Here is a 21,534-nt window from a genome sequence, read left to right as displayed (position 1 = left end):
ACGTCTATCCTACATCTGTCTTTCCTCAATTTGAATTTATGCCCTCTCAGGTGATTTTTCTGTGCTAGAGGAAGAATCCCATCAGCATTGAGCATGCTTAAACCATTCAAGGCTTTATACACCTCTATCAGATCACCTCGCTGGTGCCTAGTCTCCAGACACTGTAATTTGCAAAACTTAATCCTTTCTTCATAAGAGCACCCCTTTGTTCCATTCACTAATCTTGTTGCCCTTCTCTGTATTCGTTCCAGCAGCTCTACATCCTTCTTGAAATGAGGCCTCCAGACCTGTATACAGTACTCTAGGTGTGACCTGACCATTGCCTAATACAATGGAATAATCACCTCCTTATCCCTGCTGGAAAAATTCCTGTATATCATTGACAATACTCCATGAGCTACTCTTGCAGCCCGTCTGCACTGCTCAGAGAACTTCATATCTGCCTGCACAATCACCCCCAAGTCCCTTTCATTCTCTACCACTGTCAGTGTAGTACCACAGAGTTGATACGTTGCTCTGGGGTTGCTGTTTCCCATGTGTAGTACTTTTGTCAATGTTAGTACATTTGTCAATGTTAAACTTCATTTGCCACCTCTCAGCCCATCTGCTCAACCTTTCCAGATCCTGTTGCAGCAGCATAGTGTCAGTAGTGTCCTTGACAACCCTGCCAACCTTTGTATCATCTGCAAACTTGGACATTAAGCTTGATATACCATCATTAATATCATTTATAAATACAGAAAACAATAATGGACCCAACACTGAGCCCTGAGGGACTCCACTAATAACATTAGTCCACGATGAGCAGTGTCCATTGATTACCACTCTCTGTCTTCTCCCCCTCAACCACCCCTTTATCCATAGCAGCAATTTGCCTCCAATGTCACACTGCTCCAATTTGTGTAGCAGTCTTCCATGTGCAACAGTATCAAAAGCCTTTCTAAGATCCAAGTATATAATATCAAAGTTATTCCCTGCATCCAGTTCTTTTGTGACTGCATCATAGTATCCAATCAAGTTGGTCAGGCAAGACTTCCCCTTAACAAAACCATGCTGTGTCTGAGCTATAACTGAAGTCTTGTCTAAATGATCCTGCAGTGCTTCTTTAACCAGTGCCTCCATTAATTTTCCTGGAACAGAAGTTAAGCTCACAGGTCTATAATTACTTGTGTCAGCCTTTGATCCTCCTTTGTGAATTGGGGTCACATTTGCACATTTCCAGTCTATGGGTACCTCCCCTGAGTCCAAGGAAGCTCTCATAATTATGGCTAAGGGTTTGTTTACTTCCTTTGCTGCCTCCTTTAATATAACTGGATAGATCCCATCCACCCCGGGTGCCTTTCTTGTGTTTATCTTCAACAGTTTCTCCTCCACTTTACTCCAAGTTATTTCAAGATTCTGTAGCTTACTGCTAGAGTTGAATACACCTCTGGCATTCCCCTTGCTGAATAACTCCTCATGTGTGAATGTCGATGTAAAATATTCATTTAGTTTGTTAGCTACCTGAGCAGGATCATCAACAGTTGACCCATCAATATCAAGTGGACCAATCTGATTAAACCCCTTCCTTCTAGAGTTTACATAAGTAAAGAACTCTTTGCTGTTTTTCTTTGCATCCCTTGCCAAGGATTTCTCGTAATCTGCCTTCGCCTGCCTAACCTCCTTTGTAACTTGGTTGCATATCAACTTGTATCTATCATAGGCTTCTGTGTCATGTGTTAATTTTTAAGTATCCCATGCATTTTTCTTCTCTGCCATATGCCTCATTAGTTCATCTGACATCCATTTTGGCCTAAACCTTGAACAATATTTCTTAGTTGGTATGTAAAGCCTAGTAGCTTCCAAGATAAGTTCTTTGAATGCTTCCCATTTTGAATTTGGTGTTGGTAACATCATCAGTTGGTCCCACTGTATAGAATTTAAATACTGTCTCAGTCCATCGTAGTCGCCTTTACGGAAGCAATAACCCTTCCCTTTACCCCTAATGGTAGTTACCTCTTTCAGTAAATCCCACTTCAGCACACTGTGATCACTGCCACCTAGTGGTTCATTTATCTGCAGATTCTTAATGCATGAAGAATCACTGCTGATAATCAAATCAAGAGTATTACTCCCTCTAGTTGCCTCCCGAACATGCTGATGTAGAAAACAATCCTCCAATAAATCCACAAAAGCCCTGCTAGTGTGTGAGTAACAAGCCCCCAAATTCCAGTCAATATCTGGGAAATTAAAATCTCCCATTATAAGTCTCTCTGATTTACTGGCCCTCTCTATTTCCCTGTACAGTTCCTTATTATACTCATCAGAGTCATTAGGCCTATAGCACACTCCTACTCTCAATTTTGATCTCCCAATGCTTATGTCACACCAAACTGACTCAACACTGCACTGTCCAGCGATGTCGACTGGCTTCACTTCCTTGGTTTTTATGTGTTTCTTAACTAATAGCATAACCCCTCCCCCCTTCCTATCCTGTCTATCCTTTCTATAGACGTTGTACTCCCCAAATTGCAGTTCTGCATCCCTTATATCTGTGTGACACCACGTCTCTGATATCCCAACAATATCTGCCTTTGATGTTTTGAGCAATACCTCAAATTCATCAAATTTATTTACTAAACTCCTAGCATTGGTGTACACGTAAGTATACCTGCACCTGTTTCTATTCTTAGCTACCCTAACACAACCCATGTGTTTATTTGTACCGCAATGGCTCCCAGCAGTCTCTGAAATACCATGCATCTTGTTTTTCAGGCTTCTGCTCATTCTAATAGAAGCAGTGCAAGAATCTCTTTCACCTCTGCCAGTGGCTACTGTCAATCTATTGGTCTTTGTCTCCCCCCAAGCTAGCAGTTTTCCGACCCACCTAACACTGCCTCGATAGCATCAGCAAATATTCTTGCACCCTTTGGGGTGCAAGAATATTTCATTGATGATATGAATATTTCATTCATCAATGAAAATATCATTGATAAATATACAAAACAACGGTGGACCTAACACCGAACCCTGTGGGACTCCATTAATAACATTAATCCACGAAGAGCAGCACCCATTGATTACCACCCTGTGTCTTCTCCCACTTAACCATCCTTTTATCCATTGTAGCAACTTACCCTTAATACCATTCTGCTCCAATTTTTACAATAGTCTTCCATGCGCAACAGTGTCAAAAGCTTTGCTGAAATCCAAATATATGATATCAAAATTATTTTTTGCATCCAGTTCCTTTGTAACCACATCATAATATCCTATCAAATTTGTCAGACAAGACTTTCCCTTAACAAACCCATGCTGTGTCTGAATTATTGCTGCAGTCTTGTCTAGATGATCCTGCAGTGCATCTTTAACCAGTAATTCCATTATTTTACACAGAACAGAAGTTAAACTAACTGGTCTGTAATTACTCGTGTCACCCTTCGATCCCCCCTTTGTGAATTGGGGATACATTTGCACATCTCCAGTCCGTGGGAACCTCTCCTGAGTCCAAGGATGCTCTCATAATTATGGCTAAGGGTTTGCTTAGTTGCTTTGCTGCCTGCCTCCTTTAATATAACTGGATAGATCCCATCCACCCAGGTGCTTTTCTTATGTTTAACTTCAATAATTTCTCCTCCACTTTACTTTCAGTTATTCCAAAATCATTAAGTATCCTGCTACAATTTGATAACCTTCTGCCATTTTCAAACCTTAATAATTCCTCATGTGTGAATGTAGATGCAAAATACTCATTCAGTTTGTTTGCTATCTGAGCAGGATCATCAACAGTCGAACCATCGATGTCAAGTGGACCAATCAGATTCATCCCCTTCCTTTTAGAGTTTATATAAGTAAAGAAATCCTTGCTGTTTTTCTTAGCATCTTTTGCCAAGGATTTCTCGTAATCTGCCTTCGCCTGCCTAACCTCCTTTGTGACCTGATTACAGACTAGCTTATATCTGCCATAGGCTTCTGAGTCGCTTGATAATTTATATGCATCCCATGCATTTTTCTTCTCTATTACGGGTCTCATTAGTTCATTAGATAACCATTTAGGCCTAAACCTTGAACAATATTTCTTAATAGGTATGAAACTTTTAGTAGCTTCCACGATTAATTCCTTGAACTCTTCCCACTTAGAATTTACTGTTGGTAACATCGTCAGTTGATCCCACTGTACAGAATTTAAAAACTGTCGGAGAGCACCGTACTCACCTTTTCATATTGACTATAAATATTTGCAAATTTTAGTTTAATTTAGAATTTAAAATATTTAATGGTAAAACCATGGCGTTCTATGGGGAAGGATATGGGTTGATATTATTTAAGGATAATGAACGCTATGGATAATATAAAAAGCATGAATTGATCCAAATATTTTAATGCAAGTTTAGTGCATCAATTGTGACATCAAGCTAAAGTAATTTTAGGTGGATAAAAAAAAAAGCGGAAAAAAAAAAATAAATAAAAATACCGTACTGGCTTAATAGATAGAAATCATTCACATTGAATGCATTTTGTACTACTTCAAACAGCCTTAAGAACTTTGGCATCATTTTTAATATTCTCAGAAAAATGTAAACAATTATCTTTAAATTTGAAATAGATTATTAGTTCACTTTTTATGAGTGAAACTGAACATATATTTTACCCATCCCTCCACTTCGAGTTCATTACACCTAAAATCAACACTTTTCAAAATTAAATGTCACTGACTCGAACAAGTTTTACATTTTTCAGAGGTTGACACAGTTTCATAATTTGTTTTCAATATTGAAACCTCATCAAAGAACTCATTCATATCAACTTTAGTCTTTCTATTAATTTAAAATATTCTGCTACTTCAACAAATGACTCAAAGTTAGGACAACCATTTTTAAAGCTTAATTTGCCAAGCTTCACAATGGGTATTTTCATTAAAATAAAATTTTTTTTCCTAAATATTTCAATGCATCATTATAAAATGCTTTGAAATCATTTATTACTGTACTTTTAACTACTACAGGGTCTAATTTTTGAAAATGCTGATGAACTCTCTACCCAAAAAATTCTTGATCAAGACAATTAATTCTTCAGTGAATTTTTTAGATCATTCATTATATAAAAAATATCACTGGCACATGTTTCATTCTTTTCAAGCTCTTTTATTGCTTTGCAAATTATATCGATCGCATACATTGAGAAAAGAAAATATAATTCTATAATCTGTTGAATTTTCATTAATTTGAAAGATTTTAAAAAGTGTTTGGAACAGTCTTTTGGTTTGCTTACAAAATAAAGGCTCAAAGCCTTCCATGAAAGCAAAATTCGTTCTATGCATGTTTGTAAAGAAAGCCATCTAGTTGGTATGTGCCTTAAAAATTTCCTTAAACCCTGTTTCAGCAAACTCATGAAATCCTTTTAGCTGAAACAGAAAAATGACCATATATTTTCAAGACAGTATTTTCTATATCAATATCTAAATTACCAAAAGCATATTTAGATAAATTATGAATAATGTGAACTGGCAGTTTGCTTTAATTACATCTTCATTTAATTTCTTAATATTATGGAATAAGGATTTATTACTCCCAAAATTACAATTTGCATTGTCTGCACTGAAACTAGATACCCTTTGCCAATCCAATTCTAAATTACTCCTTGAATTTTTAGACACTCAAACATTCCATCTGCACTTTCATCAGCATTTTCAAAAAAAATCAACTAAATAGTTTGTAGGACCATATTCTTTGTTGAAGTATTGAATTGACAAAGGAAAGAAACATTTCTTTCTATTAGCAGCGTCAATCTGTAAACAATAAAATAATGGTGGATCATGATGTTTTAAATCATTCAAAACAATTTGCAATGTTTTTTTACCTAAAACATTACAAACAATGGCAGCAGATTTAGTTCTTCCACATCATATTTTTTGTGCAATTTTTGAATCATTGTAAAGTTTAAAATTTAATTTCATGCTACAGTCTAATGAGTAATAAGAATGATGATGCTTAATTGAATGATAAATATGAATTATTTCAGCTGCAGTAACTAAATCCTCTTCTTTTTTATTCTTTTTCACAAGAAACCCATCAAGAAGATTTGAAGAATTTGCCGATTTTTGAGCTTGTGAGTCTTTATGCTGAGTAACTGCTAAGTGCCCATATAACCAACTTTAAATACATTTCTGCATAGGAAACACCTCACCTCATGAGGATCATTTGTTGAAACTAGCCATTCATATGCTTGCTCCCAATTTTTATTATAAGAACAAAGCCTCTTCTTCTTTTTTGGGGAAAATTTCATTTTTGATGATTAAAAAATAAAATATGTTTTCAAAATATGTTTGTATATAATATGAAATATGTAGGTGCCCATAACCATATAAATGAAATAGATAAATGTTTCTTTGTAAAGTTATAGGAAAAACAGTTTAAACAAAGCCATTGGACTCCATATTATAAAAAGTTATTTTTCCAATACTTATGATTTTATTAATTATCTACCAGTTGCATGATTTTCATGAAAATTAGATCATGGCTACGCAGGTGCAACTTTTTATGCTTTGTCAAAAAAACATAATTTCATCAAGAAATATGAAGTTAAGGGCATGGCGTTCATAAAACTACGTATATGATAGAATGGGTTAAGATTATCTCTATGATTCATTTCTCAGTGGGGGTTTTTAACATATCCCCCTGTTAAATCTTTGAGCTAAAACTTTGAAATGAAATTGTAATTAATTTTTTGTTGGTTTCGGGGGGACCCTACACATGTGGGGTCCAAAGCGTATGCCTCTTATGCCTATGCAGTAATCTGCCACTGGTATTACAAGGCACACAGGCATTGAAAAATGAAAATAAAGGACAAATTGCATCCTTTCTTGTTTCAATAAAGGACATCTGGCAACCCTACCTATGTGACATGCTTATGTAGAAAACAGCCATCCAATAAATTTGCAAAATCTTGCTAATGCTTAAGTGACAAAACACAAGTTCCACTCAGTATCTGCAAAGTTTAAATTCTCCATTATAAGACATTCCATCCTGGTTATCTGGCTTTATCCTTGCTTCCTGTCCCAGGACAATGAATTTCACACTTCCAAGGTGGAACTTGTGCTCACAATACCTGCTGCATATCTGGTGATAAACTCCTCTGGTTTCCATCATTTCATAAACGAGAGCCATTGCTTCTCATAGCTGTCTCCACTTTCAGACTGTAGCCTATATCTATGTAAGTTTTGCTGTGCGTAAAGTGCAGTGAGGGCAACCTAGTAGGAAACCTCTCTGCATTGGCTAGCTGACACCAGCTTCAGCTGGTCTTGCCAGTGTAGGATTACCAAACAGAGTAGCACTGTGCAGAGTGCAATCTTCCCATCATGAGAGAAATAAGAAAAGAAATTAGCTTTCGTTTTAAGACAAAAGCTAGATCAAAAAATTCAGCAAACTGGGTGCTGGAATCATTAGCATTAGCAAGGGCACATGATGCAAGAAAGCAAGCTTATATAGCATTAGCCAAAAAAAAAAAAAAAAAAAACACCCCCTTCTCGTTTCACCCATTCACTCACTCCAAATGTGTGTCCAGTTCTGTCTTGAATCTGTTTAAGCTATCAACTTCTACAACAACAAATGGAAGTTTGTTCCAGCAATCAACCACCCGCTGGCTAAAGGCAAACTCCCGCACATCTATCCTACAACTGCCTTTCCTCAGTTTGAATTTATGCCCTCTCAGGCAATTATTCTGAGCAAGAGGAAGAATCCCATTAGCATTGAGCGTGCTCAAACCATTCAAGGCTTTATACACCTCAGTCAGATCACCTTGCACGTGCCTAGTCTCCAGACACTGTAATTTGCAAAACTTAAGCCTTTCTTCGAAAGAAGAATATCTCAGATTCATTCCATTGTTATCGTACTAGATGCACTAGATCAAGTCTACATCAGATGGTCATCCCATAAGGTTAAAAATTTCACTGTTGTGACAGTTTTTGTTGTCTGATGTTCGGTCACACATCAAAAATGCAAACGGGAAGTGCCTACTTGTGGACACTGTGCTCGTCAATGACATTATATTCAATGAATGTCTTCACAAGGAAGACCCACCCTTGTACTGAAATTGCAAACCCAAAAATAAGGATCATGGGCATTGCACTCATGGAACTTGTCCAGAAAAGTTATGAGTTTTAGAAACTGTGCACTCACGAACCATTCACTCCGAAATGTAAAGAACCACAAAGTAATACTTTACCGGCACCACTTCTTTTGGTATGTAAAGTTACGTACACTGCAGTTAAATGCTCAACAGGCAAGACTGGTTGCCGGTGAGGTTTGGCATTTAGTAGATGTATCGCCTTTTGATCTAATTTGGCTACAGGAGTCATTTCATTCTTGTTGTAAATTTATCGGTTACCCGATGATCTTAAGAATAATCCAACCCAATCATGAAAATCCAAAGTCTGCAACAGTTATCTTCAATAAAAACCTGATGTACTTAAAATATTTCAGTCTTTGTACGCAATAATATTACTACAGCAATGCATTCATTTTACATTATTTCCCTGTAATGCCCACCATCTATGGATATCACTCCTCATCTTCATTGATTAAAATCAGCAATTCACACTATTATTCCAGGGCCTCCATTAATTTTAATGGACGCAAATTCTAAATATTATCTATGCTACAGCCAATCCACAGATATAAGAGAATACCATTTAGAAGCCTCATTTTTTCTCATCAACTTAATGTCATTAACCTTCCAGACCCTTATACCCTTTTCAACTCCTTAGGTCAATCATCAAATATAGACTTTGTTGGTAACTAACAACCTACGCTCATTTATTTTTTGTTATGACGTAAACACTGATCTGACTGCATCTGACCATAGGATCATCTCTTTTCTGTTAGGAACGGCTAAAGTTTCGATGCAACTGCCAGGTGTCCTTTTGAGGTATTCATTTTGTAACATTCGTTGGAACAACTTTGAAAAATCTATAATCCAGGATTTACCTTCAGATGATATTAAAGCTATTGCTCACTTTAATCATGAGAAATTAGCACTTATAATTCAAAAGATAGTTCAGAAAAGCATTTCTATATCAACAAGGAAGAAGTTCTTGACCACCAAACCATCAGCCAAAAAAAAAAACAAATAATAAATAAATAAATAACCACTTCCACTTCACCCCTCTGTTCGTTCGAAATACCTGTCCAGCTGAGCCTTAAACTTATTTAGGCTATCAACTTCCACGACAAGGGATGGAAGTCTATTCCACCAACCAACCACCTGTTGGCTAAAGGCAAATTTCCTCACGTCTATCCTACATCTGTCTTTTCTCAATTTGAATTTATGCCTTATCAGGTGATTATTCTGAGCAAGAGGAAGAATCCCATCAGCATTGAGCATGCTCAAACCATTCAAGGCTTTATACACCTCTGTCAGATCACCTCGCCGGTGCCTAGTCTCCAGACACTGTAATTTGCAAAACTTAAGCCTTTCTTCGTAAGAGCACCCCTTTGTTCCATTCACTAATCTTGTTGCCCTTCTCTGTACTCGTTCCAGCATCTCTACATCCTTCTTGAAATGAGGCCTCCAGACCTGTATACAGTACTCTACGTGTGGTCTGACCATTACCTTATACAATGGAATAATCACCTCCTTATCCCTGCTAGAAAAATTCCTATATATCATCCTATAAATTCCTATATATATTCCTAAATTCCAATATAATTTTATTTGTAGACTTCGATACACTATGGTGGGGCAGTGTCCTTCATTGTCTTAGAGTAGCAAATTGTCCACCTTCTCATAAAAGACTACTATAGTAATCGCTGCCTCGATACAAACTAAACACCAATCTGTATCCAGACATTACTCGAGGCTGCCCCCAGGAGGCTGTTCTTGGGCCCTTACAGTGGAATTTGGTCGTAATTTATTGGTTTCTCCTCAATGATGACCTGGCAAATATAAATACAATAGCTTACGGCAATGATCTATTCTTGTCCGCAGAAATTCCAGAAGGAATCTAGAAACTTCTGCAAACAATATCCTCCAGGGTATCTGACTAGGCTACTTAAAATAAGCTCTCAGTTTCAATGACAAAAACAAAAATTATGATCTTGAAGACTAAGAATTATTAGCATTAGTAGAGGCATATGATGCAAGAAAGCAAGCTTATGCAGCATCAGCCAAAAAAAAAAAAAAAAAAAAACTTCCCATTTCACCCCTCAGTTCCAAATACCTGTCCAGCTCAGCCTTAAATTTATTTAGGCTATCAACTTTCACAACAAACGATGGAAGTCTGTTCCACCAACCAACTACCCGCTGGCTAAAGGCAAACTTCCGCACATCAACTTCAATTTATGTCCTCTCAGGTGATTATTCTGAGCAAGAGGAAGAATCCCATCAGCATTGAGCATGCTCAAACCATTCAAGGTTTTATACACCTCAATCAGATCACCTTGCAGGTGCCTAGTCTCCAGACACTGTAATCTGCAAAATTTAAGCCTTTCTTTGTAAGAGCAACCCTTTGTTCCATTCACTAATCTTGTGTCCTTGTACTGGTTCCAACAGCTCTACGTAAAATGAGGGCTGCAGACCTGTATATAGTACTCAAGGTGTGGCCTGACCATTGCCTTACACAAAGGGATAATCACCTCCTTATCCCTGCTAGAAAAATTCCTGTATATCATTGACAAGACACCATGAGCTACTCTTGCAGACCATCTGCACTGCTCAGAAACCTTCATATCTGCCTGCACAATTACCCCAGGTCCTTTTCGTTCTCTACCACTGTCAGTGTAGTACCACAGAGTTGATACGTTACTCTGGGGTTACTGCTTCCCATATGTAGTACTTTACATTTGTCAATGTTAAACTTCATTTGCTACCTCAGCCCATTTGTTCAACTTTTCTAGATCCTGTTGCAGCAGTGTACTGTCATTAGTGCCATTAACAACCCTGCCAACCTTCTTATTGTCTGCAAACTTGGATATTAAGCCTGATATACCATCATCAATATCATTTATAAATACAGAAAACAATAATGGACCCAACACTGAACCCTGAGGGACTGCACTAATAACATTAGTCCACAAAGAGCAGTGTCCATTGATTACCACTCTCTGTCTTCTCCTACTCAACCATCCCTTTATCCATAGTAGCAATTTGCCCCCAATGCCACACTGCTCCAATTTGTTCAGCAGTCTTACATGTGCAACAGTATCAAAAGCCTATCTAAGATCCAAATATATGATATCAAAGTTATTCCTTGCATCCAGTTCCTTTTTGACCACATCATAGTATCTAATCAAATTGGATACTGGCCAAGTCTATCTGAAATTTTTTTGTACAACAGTGGCTACCAGCCTCTGCCTCCTGAATTCTCCAATGACAAGACTGCTGATTGCAACTCCCTGACTAGGCTACATGGTGACTGCTGAACAAATCTTGCTGTTGTTCTCTACTCACTTCTCTTTTCGGTATTGCTGATGGCTTTTTTTTTTTTTTTTTTTACTTTTGGTCAATTAAAATTTTTTTTTATTTGTATATGTGTATTTATTACTTTATTTTATTACTTCATTTATTTATTTTGTTTTATTTTATTTTATTTTTTGCTGTTATCACGAATTTAGGCTCCCAGTGGTATGGGATCTGCTGGCATCCGCTGGAATTGATTTTTCCTCCACTGGGTGTAGAATTCTTACCTATCAGTTTCTTTTGACAGTACACTTGTTATTGTGGCCTGCCTCCTCGTGCCATGGACAAGTACTAGGGAGTGGCCAGAAACAGCAAACAAGACAAACTATGCACACAACACCATGCTCATTTATGGCCATTTTACAGAGTTCTGTATTCATCACTGTATACCATGGTGGAGCTGAATTAACGTTTTGGTGCTGCCGTACATAAGATACAACACGTCCTTTTCTGAGGGAAAAAACTAAAGGGCCAGGTTGCCTTATGGGTACTCTGGCTTTTTCCCTCACAAACCTTTAGCCTTTTTGTCTTATGGATCCTACCACTACAAATTTTTCTCTGCTTTTGATAATCCCCTCTGTGGAGATGAGCTCCTCCCACAAGGGTGCCTGCCCTCTCTATCCATTTAACTTCCTATATAGAGGTTGAAATCTTCCTATCAACCACCTCCTTTATCTTGTGTTTCTCCCCCTCAAGTGTCTTCTGCCATGCTCCTCCAATAGAAAAAAACTTCCAGCATATTTTTGGGGACCCCCCCTGTCAAGCTTAGGTGCAGACTAGGATTTGTCCCCACTAAAGTATCTACTCCCTACCATACCTTGCTGAGTCCTCGTGGTGGTGGATGAGCAATGTGGGATCTCACTAGAGGAGCAGAGGCAAAATGCTAGAGGAACAACAGACCAACACCAATACCCACACTATCTGGGATTTTTACCGAGTTTGTACTTTGACAGATGTACTGCATGGATTTAGAGGGCACCCCTGGTGCCAATTGACAAGAAACACTACACTGGCATGGTGTCTTGCAAGAATACTTACCCCTCACCACCTTCCACAGAGAGATTCTTAGACTCCCTTGTGGATGAAACATCACTGTGTTCCTTTGCCAGAGGAGACCACCTGTCAGTGATAGCTCATACTGTCCACTGTGTTGCTGTCTCAGAAGAACTTGGGAGTCTATCTTTTCACGTTTAGGCACTTTTACTCTCCTCACACCCCGCCCATCTTAAGGGCATCCCACCTACTACAAGTTTTCCTAGCTCCTTGCCTCGTGGACATCTCTCTCTCTTGGTGTCCCCCTTTTGTCTTTACCTTTGATCTCCCCTTCTTCCACCATCTCCATTTTTCTCTTCACTTGGGGCGTCTGGCCCAGCTCCTCGTGCTATTGACAGATGCTTGTAAGTGCTTTCCTTGGTGATTGCACCTACCACTAAGGCCAGATGAACCAAAACTTGGAAGTCTATCTTTTCACGTTTAGGCACTTTTACTCTCCTCACACCCCGCCCATCTTAAGGGCATCCCACCTACTACAAGTTTTCCTAGCTCCTTGCCTCGTGGACATCTCTCTCTCTCTTGGTGTCCCCCTTTTGTCTTTACCTTTGATCTCCCCTTCTTCCACCATCTCCATTTTTCTCTTCACTTGGGGCTTCTAGCCCAGCTCCTCGTGCTATTGACAGATGCTTGTAAGTGCTTTCCTTGGTGATTGCACCTACCACTAAGGCCAGATGAACCAAAACACACCCACACAATTTACGGTACATAGCATAACTCTGGCTTTGCAAAGTCTTGCATTTTCACAGTGCTACTAAGTACAGTTTTGCGGGGAAACCACTGGCACTGCCTAACAAACATGCCATGTGTGCAAAGTAATACTTTTCCAGAACAACTTATTATCTGAAGTACGAATACTACAGTTAAATGCTTGATGGGCAAGATCGGTTGCTGATCGGGATCGGCATTTAGTAGATGTATCGCCTTTTGATCTAACCTACAGGAGCCATTTCATTCAATAGTAAAGTCATGGGTTACCCCATGACACTAAGAATAAATAATCCAACGCAATCGTGATAAAGTCGCTGACTTTGTACGCAATTTGCAACATCCGTTAATTATTTCCGTGTATTGCCCGCCATCTGCCGTTATCGCTCCTCGTCCTCATTGATTGAAATCGGTAATTCACGCTATTGTTCCAGAGCCTCCGTTAATTTTAATGGATGCAAATTCTAAAACGCTGTGGTACAGAAAATCCGCAGATACAAAAGTCGCATTTTAGAATATCTCATCAACTGAATGTCATTAACCTTCCAGGCTGCCTTATACCTTTTCCAACTCCTTAGGCCACTCACATATGGACAATACACTGGTAACTAACAACCTGTCCTCATTTATTCACATTGGAAGGTAAACACTGACTTAACCACATCCGAGTGATAGGATCATCACTTTTCTGTTAGAAACAGCTAAAGGTTCAATGCAATCGGCAGGGGATCTTGTGTTCCCTTCGTAACATTCTTTGGGACAACTTTGAAAATCTCTAATCCAGAAATTTCCTCCACATGACATTAAACCCATTTCAAGATACAAAGGAAGAAGTTCTTCGCTGCCTATGAGGTAAAGTTCGTCGCTCTAGAAAAATGTTTTAAAAATCCCGAAGAAACAAGATCTTACTATTAGAACTCTCAAGACTACGCCAGGAATTTAAAAATGCTTAGAAACTGTACGTAAAAATAAGTTGGGATCCCAGCAAAATTTCGCAAGAACTGCTGGTAACGGCGATCCGTGGGTTTGAGTTAAAAAATAAATCCAGGGGATGGCCTTAATACAATTGTAACAAATACTAAAGATTCTTTAAACCAGAACAATACTGCCAATAAATACTAGACTGACTCTTCCCGCTGAACGATTCAACTCTTGGCCCCTCCCCCACCTGCAGGCTGAAATCAGAAATGTAGTTGTTCAACGGAAAAATACAATTGTGCTGGCCTAGATCTACTGGAATGTACTTTCCCATGTGGTAAAGGGTTTTCATGAGCTATGACCAAATACTTGGTCGTAAGTAATAAAGAATTTAGTACCTATCCTGTTATGTGGACGTCCGTTTTACTGAAAATACTGTATTACCAAAACCAGGAAAATCTCAACACAACCCAGAATCTAACAGGCCAATTGCCTTGTCCTTACACGTAAGAAAGCTACTTCAACGTTTAATCAGCCTCAGAATTAATTCACTGCTTACAGAGTCCATTTAATTTCACCCATTCAATACGGCCTTACACCAGGCCATCACCGCCAAGATACACTGTTCCAGGTGAAAGAGTTTAATATGCATCTACACTTAAATACACTCTATTTTTATTTATAGACTTCGAAGGTGCTTAAGACACATTATGGTGAGGGAGTGTCATTCGTTGTTTTAGAGTAGCAAATAGCCCTCAGTTATTATAAGTTCTCATAAAGTACTATAGTAATTGTTCTGTCTTGATACAAACTGAACGCCAATCGGTATCCAGATATTACTCAAGGCTGCCCCAGTGGTATATTCTTGGGCCCCCTAGTGTGGAACTTAGTCCTAAATGATTGGCTTGCCATCAATGGTGAACTCAAAAAACATACCTATCAATTCTTGCCCACAGCAATTCCAGAAGGGATTTGGAAACCTTTGTAAACAATGTTCTCTACAGACTGGGCCACTCAAAATAAGCTCAAAGTTTCAGTAACAAAAACAAAAATTTTGATCTTTAAGGAAAGACTAAGTTATGCCAGGCCCCAAGTGATAAAATATCAAAGAAAATCGTCTTTAGTGGCCACACACAACCACCTTTGTGTTCACATAGATGGCGGCTAGCCTTCTCTTCACACTTATAATGTCTCTCTGAAAGATTAAGAGCTTTACAGCAACGCTCTTCAGAAATTCTAGGAATGAATGGGGACTATAAACAATACGCTTTGTATTTCTGTAAGCTGAATAAAATGAATCAAATTTGCCGTGTTCAACGAGCAAGCCTTACTGTAAAATCCGAACTGGAAACTATATAAAAATATAATAAACGACACACTAGGGCCACATAAAATGCCAATTCAACTGCCCAAGTATATTAAGTTCGTGAATTGCATGTATTCTCTGGTCGATTTGCCTATTTTTGCTGGAGGAAAAACCTTAGTTTACAGTAGGGAAAACTTTGCTATCTACGTATGAGACCAACTAATTGCCTCGTAGTGAAAAAAACCCATAAACGGTATTCGAACCTGTGCCTTTTCCTCCTGGTGTAGGAAGGACGGTGGCGATACTATTGTGCTACCGGAGAAGTAACTGCAAACTAACAACTAATATATTAGGGTTACCCGCTAATTTCTTACATATACCGTATTTCTGTGCTTGTAGCACAGTGGTATCGTCACCGTCGAATTCACACCAGGTGGAGAAGGCCCGGGTTCAAATCCCGTCGATGAAGCGAGGAACTTTAATGGAATTATTTCACTCCATGACTGAGTTAGTCGGTCTCATGCGTAGATGGCAAGGGTTTTTTCCCCTAGAAACGGGTTTTTCCGTCCAGCAAAACAGGAAAAGCGACCAGAGAACACATGCAATTTACAGACACAATACATATGGTACATAGAAGAAATTCTGGATGACTAATAAAATAGTTTGAATTTTTTTTTTTTTTATATACCAGTATTTGTGTTTGTAAATTGCGCATGTTCTCTGGTCGATTTGTCTGTTTTGCTGGACGAAAAACCGCAGTTTCTGGCGGAAACTTTGCTGCCTACGCCTGAGACCGACCAACTCAGCCACGGAGTGAAAAAAAGTCGACTGGATTCCAACCCGGGCCTTCTCCACCCGTAGAGGGCAGGACGGTGACAATACCACTGTGCCCGCGCAGACAGAACTGGAAACTATAAAGATTTTTCCCTTGGCCTTGCTACATACATGCTTTACAGTCCCCACAAAATATGGCAGGCACTTTAGCCGCCGACCTTCATTGTATTTATAAAGTCTCTGCTTTTATATCAACAAAGGGATACCTCTTCCTAAATGAGTGCGCGGTAGCACAATGGTAGCATCACCGTTCTCCCCACACCGGGTTAGGTTCGAATCCCTTCGATGAGGTGTCCCTTATACTCCTTTGTTGAGTTTGCGATCTCAGACCTAAATAACAAGGATTTTCCTCGGAAAAACAGGTTTTTCGTCCAGCAAAGCAGGCAAATCGACCAGAAAACACAGGCAAATTACAGACACAATACGCTTGGGTAGTTGAAAGTTACTGTCCAGGAAACTCTAATATAATAGTTTTTTTTTTTTTAATTACTTTCTTAATTTTTTACTGTCGCTCAACTGCTGACCCAAAGAATGAAAAGGGTTTGCTGTTATCTTCTCATAAGCTGTTGGCAGCTTGTGAGAAGATAACAGAAGAGAAGTAGAAAGGATCACCGAGGAAGAGAAAAATTATGATATCCTGCTCAGGATCCTGGGTGTGCCAAGCCCATACTCACCAGATCTGAGCCCCTGGGTAACACCAGATATGAGCATACTTTTAATTGGTCCTCCAAGTGAATATCCGTCATCTGATATCTCAAGTTTTTTTTTAAATTTGTGTCATATATGAAAATGTTGATTCACAACAGTAGGTTGGGCCAAAACAAGATAGCATTCGACGAGCATGTTGACGTAGACATGGGTATTGAACAGTATTTTTCCATATTTAAAGAGGATCCTTCTTCGCGTCAAATAGAGACTTCAGAATATTTTCGTTTTAAATCTCAATTAATTTCATCTGTAAGTCATCAGATGCTTTGGAGACATCAATCCGGTGTGGTTGAAAAGCTGGTTTTAGTGTAAGATCATGTTTCTCAAAATCAGCAAACTTTTCATTGTATTCTTAAATCAGGGGGTCTAGAACAGCTGTGTAACTCTTCATGTCGCATTTCCTTAATGCGACATGAAGTATCCTGTTCATTAATTACTTTTGCCAGTTCAGGAAAGTTCTGATTGGTTAAGCAAGGTTTTGAAAAAGGTTAGCTTTTTCCGAGATACCTGTATTTTAAGCCATATATCATATTTTGATTTGGTTTTACCTTGCAAAAAAATATTCAGATCATATTGAATTGATATGATATCACACAAGAATGCAATATCTCTTCAGAATTCCACTTTTGACAATTCACACTGTTGATTCAATTCCTCAAAATTGCTTGTGATTTGTTTTCGCAAAGATAAAAGTTTGACAATTATTTGTTCTTGGGACAACCAGCGCACTTTAAAATTATATGGCAGATATACGCTGAATGTTTCACAATTACTGAGCAAACAAGCCAAACTCGACACCTGGAAGAGCTATATATACAATCTGTTCGACACCAACAGAAAACCGGCAGAAACGCAACAACAAACACAGGAAGACAATCTCCACATATTAACATCTGAAGTGGAACATGCCATCCGAATAACAAAGCCAGGCAAGGCCTGTGGACCTGATCAGATTCATGTGGAACTGCTGAAACAACTAGACTACAGCAATATCCAACAACTAACGAAATGGTTCAATCAAATCTACAACAACAACGACATTCCATCCGAATGGCTCCAATCCATCTTTGTGGCCCTACCAAAAAAGGCTACCAGCCGGAAATGCGAAGACTTCAGGCTGATCAGTCTAATGAGCCAGGTGCTAAAAGTCTTCCTCAAGGTGATTCAGCAAAGGATAAGATGTAAGTGCGAAAGTGCACTAGGAAACACACAGTTCGGATTCTGCAGGGGACTAGGCACCAGAGAAGCAATTTTCTGTTTACAAATATTGCTACAAAGGTGCTATGAACATCAAAAAGACGTGTATATATGTTTTATTGACTACGAGAAAGCCTTCGATTCAGTAGACCACGACCGCCTAATTGACCGACTGAGAAAACTTGGGCTTGAAAACAATGATATCAACTTTATTACAACTCTCTACTGGAATCAAACAGCCCGGCTTCGCTATGACAACGACCTGACAGACCCAATTCCAATAAAAAAAGGCGTCCGGCAAGGCTGTCCATTATCTCCCATTCTTTTTAACATCTATTCGGAAATGATCTTCGACCAAACACTGGCTGACAAGAACGTCGGCATAAAAGTTAACGGACACTACATCAATAACTTAAGATATGCCGATGACACAGCACTAATAGCGGATTCAGAACAAGATTTACAGACCATCTTGAACGAAGTGGACATAGAAAGCCAAGCATGGGGCCTACGAATCAACAAAAAGAAAACAAAGGTGATGAAGGTCAGCAGGACTGCAAGCAAAATCACAATCAAACTAAACAATGAAAAATTAGAGCAAATACACCGCTTCAAGTATCTCGGAGTACTCATTGATGACCAGCTGAACCACGAGGCCGAAATCAAAAGCAGAATTGAACAAGCCAGGCAGGCGTTCACCAAATGGAGAACCCTCCTCACCGACAGAAGCTTGAACATCATGCTCAAATTACGCACATTGAAATGCTACATCGGGCCAATACTGCTCTACGGTGTAGAAACCTGGACTCTAACATCAGCCACTACAAAAAAGCTCCAGGCCTTCGAAATGTGGCTCTACCGAAGAATGCTGAAAATTCCGTGGACAGCCAAGATAACCAACGCACAGGTCCTGCAGGACATGCACACGGAACGGGACCTGCTCAAAACCATCATCAGCAGGAAATGCAAATACCTAGGTCACATCGCTAGGAACCAACAAAAATATCACCTACTACCACTCATCCTGGAGGGAAAGATCGAAGGCAAGAAACGCCCAGGCAGACCGAAAATGGCATGGCTAGATAACATCAACACCTGGCTTCACATGACAACAGCACAAATTCTACACGCAGCGCTAGACAGAGAACAATATCAAAACGAAGTCGCAAACGCCATTCGGCAGCATTAAAGAAGAAGAGTTTCACAATTAAGCTTAAGCATGTTGCGAAATTGACGATGTCTTGATGTATTTGCTCGAATGTACTTTATAATATCTATAACTTTATTTAATGTGTCGCTTAAAACGGTAGATTTGGCACACAGATTCTGCTGATAAAGGATACAGTGAAAGGAAATAAAAGTATCTGGATCTGGCAATTCTTTCTGTAGTAGCGCATAAAATCCTTCGTGGTTTCCTCTCATGGAAGGTGTGCCACCTGTGTATACACTTACTAAATTACATAAATTCAATTTCAACTTCATGGCATTTTTCTTTGAAGATGTCAATTCCACGTGTCCTGGCAGTAAGGGGACCCAAAGTCAGTAACCCCTCATCACAATGAAAATTCACAGTTATAACACGAATAAAAATAACAGCTGCCTGCCTGAGCCAGTAATGTCAGTGGATTCATCCAAGGCGATCGAATAATAAATGGTTTCCCTTTGGCATATTCCATGAAGTTGTTCTATTATATTACGGGCTAATTCATGTTACCGATCAGTTATGGTTTTCCTTGAAAAAAGTATTGTTTGTACTTCTTAACCTTAGTTGAACCTAAACATCCCAAAACTTCAATAAGGCATTCTTAATGATTTCCACATCACTAAATGGCTTACCTCTTCTTCCAAGTACAGTATATATGCTACTTTATGTGTCACTTCAGTGATGTCATCCCTTATCCTGACATAGTTTTGAATACTTGTTGTTGCTGCTGCTGATTTCCATTTTTCATTGTCTTATGTGCAGACTTTCGAGGTTCTCCTTCTAGTTTAGCATATTTGTTGACCTTATGAGCCACATAATGCTGATATGCATTGTATTTCTTCACTGTTGTCAATACGGCATCGCAGAGCAAACACATCATTTTATCGTTCACTGCAACAACGCAATACTGCAATTCCCATTCTTCATTGAATACTCTCTTTTTCTCCTTTAATGCTTTTTTTCTTATTTCTTGGCATAATCCGGTAACCAGTAAAAATTAAAAATGAAATACACAGATTGATCGAAGATTCAGTTTTAAAGGAAACAAGCACTGGAAACCGATGGCACATTGGGAAGAATGATTGGAACGTCAACTGATATGACAGCAGTCAGCGAGATGAGTCATCACTAATAAGAAAGGTAATGTTGCCAAATGAAGTTACAGTTTCAAGTGGAAGTAATGCCATATCATCTATAAGGGAAACAATAATATTCTGTAAAGATTAGTGAATTGGAATAAATGCTTTATTTCGTATTTATTTTAATATATAATTGATTATTATTTTCTTTAACTAAAAAAGGCAATGCATGCATTTCATTTAACGCATACATTTTCTTTAACATATTTCAGTTCTGTCTTAAGAAGCTCTCAGGCCTGTGACGTGTTTCACTGGGTGTTTGCCAGTTAGCCAATTACTGAGTTGTCACTGACAGGCCTCTCGCTGACTACGCAGTTATCGATATAAAATAATTTTACCTCTTCACTTTGTTTTGTCCCCTATCGATCCATCCAAATATTTTTATGCCTTTTATGTTTCTTTTACGGCGTAAATGTACACTAATTTATATAAGGAGAATAACGATATATAAAATTTATCTTAAAATATTTAGAGTTTGGTGTTATATCATGAAATAAAAGGCGGATTTTGCATTTGAGAGAAATAGACAAAAGGCTGGAGGTTCCCCACCATTACCTATTTTATTATTGTCTGTTTTTTTTTTTTTTTTTTTTTTTGCTGGCACCGAAGGACTCATTACTGCCTGTGGGTGCGGGATTTTTATTCTATTTTATTATGTTTTTTTATGGCACCTAAGGACTTTACTGTCTGTGGGTGTGGGATTTTATTTATTTATTTTATTTTATTTTTTCCTGACCTTCGCTCGAGGTGGTATTTTGCTAGTCCCGTACCTACGTCTGGGCTCCCTAGGTACGGAATCGTGGCATCCACAAGTCTGGCACTTCAGCAGTGGACTTTGGATGTTTTTATATTAACTTTTTATTTATTTTATTTTATTATTATTTGTTTTCTCTTTAATTGATCTAAACTCGTTTCGGGCATTCCGTACGAGCTAGTCACGGTCCGCCATAGTACATGCAGTTGTGGTCCACCTCCCCGTGACATAGACGGACATTGGGCAGGCTTTCCAGGTGATCGCGTTTCTAGTGACAAAGAGG

General features: G+C 38.7%; 1 protein-coding gene across 1 annotated transcript in view; it reads left to right on the top strand.

Annotated features, from left to right (window-relative positions):
* Positions 1-6,122, top strand: part of nbs (nibrin) — a 315,228-nt gene extending 309,106 nt beyond the window's left edge. The window contains exon 17 of the mRNA XM_090376897.1: positions 6,044-6,122. The gene's annotated coding sequence lies outside the window, so the exon portion shown is untranslated. The remainder of the gene's footprint in view (positions 1-6,043) is intronic.
* Positions 6,123-21,534: the final 15,412 nt, after the last annotated feature.

The sequence above is a fragment of the Mastigoproctus giganteus genome, chromosome 7 (genome assembly GCF_048544385.1).
Source record: "Mastigoproctus giganteus isolate SK-2022 chromosome 7, ASM4854438v1, whole genome shotgun sequence".
Lineage (NCBI taxonomy): Eukaryota > Metazoa > Arthropoda > Arachnida > Uropygi > Thelyphonidae > Mastigoproctus > Mastigoproctus giganteus.
This window is presented reverse-complemented; position numbering and strand designations above follow the sequence as displayed.